The sequence below is a fragment of the Momordica charantia genome (assembly GCF_013281855.1).
Source record: "Momordica charantia cultivar OHB3-1 chromosome 11 unlocalized genomic scaffold, Mcharantia_2.0 BLBB01000011.1, whole genome shotgun sequence".
NCBI classification, from domain to species: domain Eukaryota; kingdom Viridiplantae; phylum Streptophyta; class Magnoliopsida; order Cucurbitales; family Cucurbitaceae; genus Momordica; species Momordica charantia.
In genome coordinates this window covers 13,141,272-13,150,823 of record NW_028275159.1, presented here as the reverse complement: position 1 = coordinate 13,150,823, position 9,552 = coordinate 13,141,272, and the positions used below count along the sequence as shown (strand labels likewise).

General features: G+C 30.8%; 1 long non-coding RNA gene across 2 annotated transcripts; it reads right to left on the bottom strand.

Moving 5' to 3' along the window:
- Window positions 1-1,575: 1,575 nt before the first annotated feature.
- On the bottom strand, window positions 1,576-8,566 carry LOC111006866 (uncharacterized). 2 transcript variants are annotated; one of them, XR_002600907.2, is made up of 3 exons: window positions 8,339-8,566; window positions 4,061-4,155; window positions 1,576-2,005 (listed from the first exon to the last, which is right to left on the bottom strand). It is a non-coding gene; the product is annotated as an uncharacterized LOC111006866 (long non-coding RNA). The 2 variants fall into 2 exon arrangements; XR_015788662.1 differs by having other exon boundaries at window positions 4,070-4,155; window positions 8,339-8,565.
- Window positions 8,567-9,552: the final 986 nt, after the last annotated feature.

Below are 9,552 nucleotides of genomic sequence, written 5' to 3'. Positions count from 1 at the left end.
TATGGAGAAGTGTATGAATGAATTATGAAGAAGATGAGAGAAAGAGAAAGGTAGGGAAGGGATGAAAGCCTCAAATTTCCTCTATTCTGTATGGTTTTCTGTGTGGCCCCTCCTCCCCACTACAGCCCTCCTTAAATACACTTAAAAATAACGATGAAAAAGAAAAAGAGGCAAGAGAAGAGAGAAAAAGAGGGAGGAGAAGAATGAGAGGGGACACACGTATGAAGGAAAAAATCAAAGGAGAGGAAAAAAACTGTTTTTTTAAATCTTAAAATCAATTAAAAAAACCAAATATTTTCAAATAAAATCTAATTTTAAAACTTAATTTGATTTAGTTAAAACTTTACATTAAATTTTATAATAAAGTAAATTATATTATTTTAAACTAAATCAATAAGCATAATAAAATAATAAATAAATCAGTAATATTTTTTTTTTTAAAACGAAAGCGAGTTGGACCAAATACGGTGTCTACAATATCATTAGCACATTTTAAGGGATTTGACCTCCCAATTTACCAATTTTAAATTTTAATAATTATTTAATATTAAGATGGATCCTAAAGATATACTAGTAATTTGTATTATGGGTACTATCTAATTAGGGATTTTTCATGACAAAAGTGTAAATTTTATACTTTTCCATCCTTTTACGTAATTATGATTTCTAAATAGACCATTTATGTACTAATCCCTTGAATTTAGGCTACAATCTCGATTTGCAATACGGTCAAATTGATAATTGCATTTTATAAATTTGTAAAATTTGGAATATGTCCAAATTTAAAATCCTACAAAGATTTCAATTTTTGACCTGAATAAGAGTAAACTTTGAATTTGAATTTTACTCTAATCTTGATTTGGAATACAGACAAAATGGTATTCGAATTTTGTAAAGTTGTAAAGTTTCCAATATGTCCAATTCGAAATTTCTACCAATATTACGAATTTTTACGTGAATATGATTAAAGTTTGAATATAAAGTTTTACTCCAATCTCAATTTGGGATACGGCCAAATTGGTATTCGAATTTGGTAAAATTGTAAAATTTGGATTATGCCAGAATCGAAAATTCTACCAAGATTATAAATTTTGACTGTAACAAGAGTAAACTTTGAATTTGAATTTTTACTCCAATTGAATGTGGAATGTAGACACCGTATGTGGTCCAGCTTGTTTTTATTAAAAAAAAAAAGGAAAAAAAATATTATTTTTTATTTTATTAAGTATTATTTAATTGCTTGGTTAAAAATAACATAAGGTTTTAACGTAATTTTTTTGTTAAAAAAAATAATAACATTCGTCTTAAGGTAAAGATTCAATTAAATTTTAACAAAAATAATTTTTGTTTAAAAAGAATTTGATATTATTATTATTTAAATGAGGATTTTATTTTAATTTTAAAAAACGGTTTTTCGTTTGTTTTGATTTTTTCTTCGTAAAAATCCTCCCAGGTGTTACACTCCCCCTTTTCTTCTTCCTTCTTTTTTCTCCCTTCTCTTCCAACTCCTCCATCTTACGGTTATGTTGAGTGGTATTTAAGAGAAGACAGCAAACACATCATGGACACAACCCATAAAGAAGAGAGACAAAAAAAAATCTCATTCACTCCCTTCTTTCTCACCACCATGATCATCTTCTCATTCTTCCTTCACCATCTCCTCCTTTATTATTATTATCTTTTTAACACCATCATCTTCTCTTCTTCTTCACCCACACCGGCAACCCCACGGCATCGGTAGGAAGTCCCAACGATCTCCAGCAGCACACATCCCTCGATGACCACAAGCTTCGACAACCCACATCACAGTAGTCCGGCGCAAAGCACTACAATCTCAACGGATAGCAATAATACAACGAATCGGGCTATCCACCTACAATAGCATGAAATTTTGACAACCTCTACAACCGATGCACAGATCTCCGGTGACTCGACTCCCACCAACACAGTAGCTTAAGTGCTCCTTCACAGCTTCAGACTCGCGGGCACACCAAAGAATTCCTCTCTGCAGTACGTGATTTAAAAAAATGCTTTTGGAAATGATTGATTTTTTTTAAAATAAGGAAATTTTATTTTGGAAAGTACATTTTTTTAAAATAAATTTGTTTTAAATATGATTTTTTTTAAATAAGTTTGTTTTATATGAATTTCAAATCTAAAACAAAATAATAGTTTTTTATTTTAAATTTTCGAGTTTTTGTTTTTGTTTTTTCTTTTTTAAACAAAGTTGAAAAATAAAATATTTATATTTTGAAAAGGAAATTTAGATTATTTCTTTATGTGTTGGCATAGTGGCAGTGAACTTGGATGTGAACATCCACAATACAAGTTCAAGGCCTTTTATATATTTATTATTATTATTATTTTTAATATCATTTCTTCTAAGAATTATTTCGAAAACTCCAATGACGGAAATTGGAACCTCCCAATATTCTCGAGGTGATAAAATTCTTCTAATGACCTTCATGCCACTCATACCTATTAATTAATATTTTATAACAAGGTGTGAATTAATATAACGTGAGACATTTAAATAAAAATACACAAATGTATTTTCTTTTGGACAAAATAAAATAATAGGATAATTTTTTACGAAATGTGGTACCGTTTTCGAACGAGTGTCGAAGGGTGCTAACACCTTCCCTACACTCAATCACACCTCAGTAGATGATTGGTGGCGACTCCAAACCCTTATCTCGAAAGAGACCCTTCACGGGATGACGTGGACGACATGTAATATGGCCAAATTGAGATTCGAATTTGATAAATTTGTAAAATTTTGAATATGCCCGAATTTTGTAAAATTGTAAAATTTGGAATATGCCCGAATCGAAAATTCTACCAAGATTTCAAATTTTGACCAGAATAAGAGTAAACTTTGAATTTTAATTTTTGTTTCAATCTTGATTTAAAATACAACCAAATTCATATTTGAATTTTATAATTTTGTAAAATTTTGAATGTTGCAACATCGTTGCGATGCAGAGCGGCTGTCGTCATTCCCTGAGGGTCTCTTTCGAGATAAAGGTTTGGAGTCGCCATCAATTATCTACGAGGTGTGATTGGTCACCTATTTTAAAAACTTAGTCTGCAAAAACAGATTTTTTGTTCGAGAGTCGACTGAGGCAACAAATGTTAATACCCAAGTGCATTGTTAATGTGCCAATACCTTGGGATACAAGATACGTTTCTTTTTTAAAATACAAACTTTTTATTTTTGAATTTTGTTTAAAAAACAAATATTTTTTTTATTTAAAAGGAAAAACATATTTTATTTAAAATAATTATTTAATAAAAACAATGATAAAAAAATAAAATAAAATACTTTTATTTCAAGGCAAGCCGAGACTCAAACTTGAGTTATGTAAATTTACCCCCTAGCATCTTACCACTATGCCAACACCATAAGATGCAAATATTGTATTCTTTTAAAAAACAAAACTTTTAATTTATTTTTTTTTAACTAAAAAACTTACAAATTTTTTCAATTAAAAAAAACTTTTTATTTATTTCGAAATTAAAGGGATTCTTTAAAAGAAAGATTTTTATTTCAAATTTAACAAAATAAATCAAATTTACTTAAAACAAATTTATTTGCTCAGATTCTTTCCAAAAACTATAATTAATAAACTTATTTAAAAAGATTTTATTTCTTTATTTATAAAATAAGTTTAAAAAAATGGTAGATTTAAAAAGCTCTCAAAAATTGCACCTTTAAAAAAATAAAAAAATAAAAAACAAAATTCTTCTTCTTCTAATTTAAAACAAATTTTTATTTATTTTGCCATAATAAAAAAAAGAAATAAAACACATTTTGACTTTTAAAACAAAATTATTTTAAAAAATCTTTTACTCTTTTTTTTTAAAAAGAAATTTATTTAGAAAAACTATTTTTGAAGCAAAATCTTTTATTTTTTGAAAAACAACTTTTTAAATTACTTTAAAAGGAAAAGAAAAAACTCTTTATTTTAAAGATTTTATCGCAAAATCTTTATTTATATGCAAAAATTTAATTATATATTTTGTTTAAAAAAACAAAAGAAAAGATAATAGTGAGTACTTTTTATACCGCTTTGTCTTTGTTGTGTTCTTCCCGAATTTGTCACTGTCGCCGTCAGGTATTGCCGATTCGAGGTTTGTCAGATTGGTGCCAAACTTTGTTAAGAGAAATTAGAAGAAAAAAGAGACTTTGTTAGAGTGGGAATATGGTAGGAGGTGGATGAAGATGGTGAGTTTTAAAGAGAGAAGGAAATGAAAAAGGAAAAGAAAAGTGGGTTTTGAGTAGTGAAGAAGAAGAGGGGAAAAAATTAGATTTTTTAAATCTCACTTCTCCACAACTTTCTTCTAGCTCTCCCTCTATGCTTGCTCTCTGTATCCTGTTCTCTGCAACCTCCCTCTTTCTTAAATACGTAAAATGGTAACGGTAATATTTGGGAAGGTCAAATAAAGTTAAAGAAAAAGGAGGAGTAAAATAAGGAAGAAGAATAGAAGTTTGACGGGAAAAAATCAAGTTTGTTTAAAAACAAAATCTTTTTTAGTTAAAAAAAATCTTTTATTTAAAACAAATTTCTTAAAATAAAATAATAGATCCAATTATTTTAAAACAAAATCTAAACAAAATAATTTTTAATTTCTTATTAATAAAATCAAAACATTTAAATAAATCTAACATTTTTTAATCTATGTTAATTTAAACTTTATCTTAAAACTAACAATAAAGTAAACTTATGATATTTTTAACCAAAACAGTAAAATTTAATAAAATAAAAATAATAAATAAATAAAAACAATAATAAAATTTGAGCCGGACCAAATACGGTGTCTACATTGAATATATCCAAATTGAAAATTCTACAAAGATTTCAAATTTTTTCTTGAAAAAGAGTAAACTTAGACTTAATTTTTAGTCCAATATGGATTTAGAGTACAACGAAATTGAGCTTCAGATTTGCTAAATTTGTAAAATTACGAATATGCCCCAATCAAAAATTCTACCAAGATTTCAAATTTTGACTTGTATAGGAGTAAAGTTTGTGATGGAAAATATACATGCATGCCCAGAGGAAGCGAGCATCGATCAAAATAACAACCGAAATGTATATTACAACCTAGGATTAAACATGCATGATCATACAATATGATGCTTAGAGAAAGGGAGAGAAAAATTACAAATCTTTGTAGCTTTTCAAATTTCTTCAAATAACTCCAATAAGGACCACCAAGAGGTTTTCCTAACTATTCTCAAGGCTTGGAATAGAGTAGTGGAACTCTTTTTAGAGAAGGAAAATTTGAGAGAAATATGGAGCTAAAAAGAGTTATGTAAGCTTTTTCAAAACCATCAAATGGCCAAAGGTTTCAAGAAGTTTTATGTTTGAACAAAAGCCTTCTTAAATAGGTAAATTACATGCAACTCTTGCATGTCTAACTTCACCAAAAGCTTACAACACATACTCTACTCATGCATGGCATGAGTAAGTATCAAAGTGCATGTGATAAGAAAACAATAGCCAATTGGATCTAAGAACCCTTATGGTTATGCAAACCCCTAGATCACAAATGCTAAAACCCCCAAATCGAGATGATGTCAACCCAAGGAAGAAGTTAGAACGGATTTACCTTGATGATTAATATCAAGGGTAGAGAAAAATTGTTTCTAAACTCAAGATTCGAACCACTCCACAAGATAGCTTGATCAAGGCTACTTGAATGATTCTAGCATGCAAATCTAACACCCAAGAATTGCAAAGAAAAACAAGCTCTAGGCTTTTGAAGCAAAATAGCAACTTTCATTCAATCATAAAATGTCCATTTCAAGGAAAACAAACTAGGCTATTTATAGCCTCCAAAACAACCCTAAAAGTAACCTAAATGTATTTGAAAGGTTGTAACTCCCAATTACAAGATGGTCATAACATCCACTAGCTAAAATGTAACTTAAAACACATAAATGAAATGTTTAAAACTGAAAATATAATAAAAACAGGTTTAAATCCGAGAATTGATGTCTTGGTCACCCTTCAAAGTCTTTGTAACCTCCCAATTGTAAATGAAGCTTCACTTGAAGTAGTTTGAAGTGTAGTTTCATTAATTGATGGATGACTTGCAATAAATGAAGCTTGAGATGCACTTAAGTTCATTTAATGCAGCTTGAGTTCCTTGAATTGAACTTGGTTTTATTGAATGCAACTTGAGTTAAACTCCACCTCAACTTCAGCTCCTTTAAATGAACTTAGAGTTCATTTAATGCAACACCTCCCTTAAGCTCTACTTGGAAGATATTGACTTGAAAAGTTCCATCTTTCTCTTGATCATCCCTAGCCGAGCTCACCAAGTATTGAACATGGGAAAGTAAAGCTTGTTGTAGCTTCTTGGCTCTTGATCTCGTTATGGGTCCTTGAGGCATGACAATGGTGCTTCCTTGGTTCACATCAGCATGTCTAACTTCACCAAGAGCTTACAACACACACTCCACTCATGCATGCCATGGTTAAGTGTCTAAAAGTAGATTTTTTAGATTATTTGAATGTTCCACTCAACAAGTTAGTGGAATTTTCCACCTACTTGGTTAAAAACATTATTTTAATCTACTTAGTCAACCTTTGACTTTCTCGGGTCAAAGTCAACTATTTGACTTTTTCGGAAATTCGACTGTTTGAAGAAAACCATGCCTCCGATTATGAATTCGCATTCATAATTTTAATTTTTAAATCCTATTTAAATCTTTTGACCAAATTTCTCAATCGATATCATATATAAATTACTTAATCATATCTCATATGATTAACCTAATTCGTACAATTGGAATTATTCCTTCAAATTATTCCAAGTTTATTCCTATATGAGCTAGCCAGGGGACCTTATGGACCTACAGATCATGAACTCCAACAATCCGAGATTAATCGGTTAAACTCTTTAACCTAGTTAACCAACATTCGTTAACTACCGGGTCACTCCACTAAAGCCCGTAGCTGCACTCTACTCACTGTAGATATATTATGTCCATTTGATATAACCATGATAAGTAAGTCGACCCTTCACAGGTTGTTCGTAATTACAACTGGATGAAAATACCGTTTTACCCCTGTAATGACCTCTTGTTCCTTAAATCAATGATCCTCTAATGAACAATGATTTGTAGTTCAACTATCAAATCAAAAAAATCATCTCAAACCTTTTGATGAGGGTGACGCCAATTGTTCAAGACCTGGATTCAGCCTTAAGAGAACAACCTTTCTACTATCCCAAAATTGGGTAAGAGTGAATTCCTTCTTGGACCCTATGTCCCTAGCTATGTACCTGGTCTTATCCCTGAAATGAAAGGCTTATTGAGCCAGCACCGTTGAGCTGCTCTCACCCATGCAGATCTAAGGATAATCTCGAGTAAACAGAAATTCATAGTTAGCTCAGGATTAAGATCGAGTTACCTAGGCCATCAAAATCGAGATAGTCAGTTTTAGACAGTAAACGGTGTTATAAAGTAAAAGTGACTTTGTCATGGTCAGGTTTTATGCAAACTCTTTGCACGAGATGCCCCCACTCGCATGTCTTCACATGAACGAATTAGGATCATATCGTTTGTACTAGCTACAAAGTGGGCCGCATCCATAGTGTCCCCAGAATAAGGCGCCCAACCTTATTCCTGTACTATAGACCATTTAAACTGTTAACTCAAACTTGATCGATATTTATGTCTCTACATAAAGTTTGAGTCTCATGTAACAGTCTAGGATCCTTAGTTTACTGGATTTAGATCTAGTAAAAACGTTTTATTGGATCAATAAGTACTTATTGATTATAACCTTCAATAACAACTTTTTTGAATGAAAAAAAATATATCTGGCATTTACAAACTGTGAGTTTTAGGACATAAAACCCAATAGTTTGAATATGAATTTTTACTCTAATCTCAATTTTGAATGCGGTCAAATTGAGATTCGAATTTTGTATAATTGTAAAATTTGAAATATGCCCAAATCGAAAATTCTACGAAGATTTCAAATTTTGATCGCAATAAGATCGCAATAAGAGTAAATTTTGAATTTGAATTTTTACTACAATCTAGTAAACTTTGAATTCGAATTTTTACTACAATCTAGTAAACTTTGAATTTGAATTTTTACTACAATCTCGATTTGGAATACGATCAAATTGATATTCGAATTTGATAAATTTATAAAATTTGGAATATTCCCAAATTGAATGATGGAAAAAATACATACATGCGCAGCGGAAGTGAGCAAGAATCGAAATAACAATCTAGATGCATAATACAACCTAGGATTAAACATACATGATCATACATTATGATGCTTAGAGATAAGTAGAGAAAAATACAAACCTTTGTAGCTTTTCAAAAATCTTCAAATAGCTCCAATGAAGGACCACCAAGAGATCTTCCTAGCTATTCTCAAGGCTTGGAATAGAGTGGTGGGACTCTTTTTAGAGAAGGAAAAAATTAGAGAAAAGTGGAGCTAAAAGGAGTTATGTAAGCTTTTTGAAAACACATCAAATGACCAAAGGTTCCAAGAGCTTTTGATGTTTGAACAAAAGCCTTCTTAAATAGGCAAATTACATGCAACTCTTGCATGTCAAAGTTCACCAAAAGCTTACAATACATATTCCACTCATGCATGACATGACTAAGTGTCAAAATGCATGTCTAAGTTCACTAAAAGCTTACAACACACATTCCACTCATGCATGGCATGGCTAAGTGTCAAAATGCATGTTTAAGTTCACAAAAAACTTACAACACACATTCCACTTATGCATGCATGGCTAAGTGTCAAAAAGAGGATTTTTGAGATTATTTAAATGTTCCACTCAACAAGTTAGTGGAATTTTCCACCAACTTGGTTAAAAACATTATTTTAATCTACTTTAGTCAACCTTTGACTTTCTCTAGTCAAAGTCAACTATTTGACTTTTTCCAAAATCCGATGTTTGATGAAATCCATGCCTCCGATTATGAATCCGCATTTATAATTTTAATATTTAAATCGTATTTAAATATTTTTTCCAAATTTCTCAAATTGATATCATATATCAATTACTTAATCATATCTCATATGATTAACCTAATTCGTACGATTTGAATTATTCCTTCAAATTATTCCAAGTTTATTCCCATATGAGCTAGTCAGGGGACCTTATGGACCTACAGATCATGAGCTCCAACGATCCGAGATTAACCGGTTAAACTCTTTAACCTAGTTAACCAACAATCGTTAACTACGCGGTCACTCCACTAAAGCCCGTAGCTGCACTCTCCTCACTGTAGATATATTATGTCCATTTGATATAACCATGATCGGTAAGTCGACCCTTCATAGGTTGTTCGTAATTACAGCTGGGTCAAAATACCGCTTTACCCCTTTAATTACCTCTTGTTCCTTAAGTCCCACTAATCCTCTAATGAACAATGATTTGTAGTCCAACTATCAAATTAAAAAATCCTCTCAAACCTTTTGATGAGGGTGGCGCCAATTGTTCAAGACCTGGATTCAGCTCTTAAGAGAACAACCTCTCTACTATCCCAAAATTGGGTAGAAG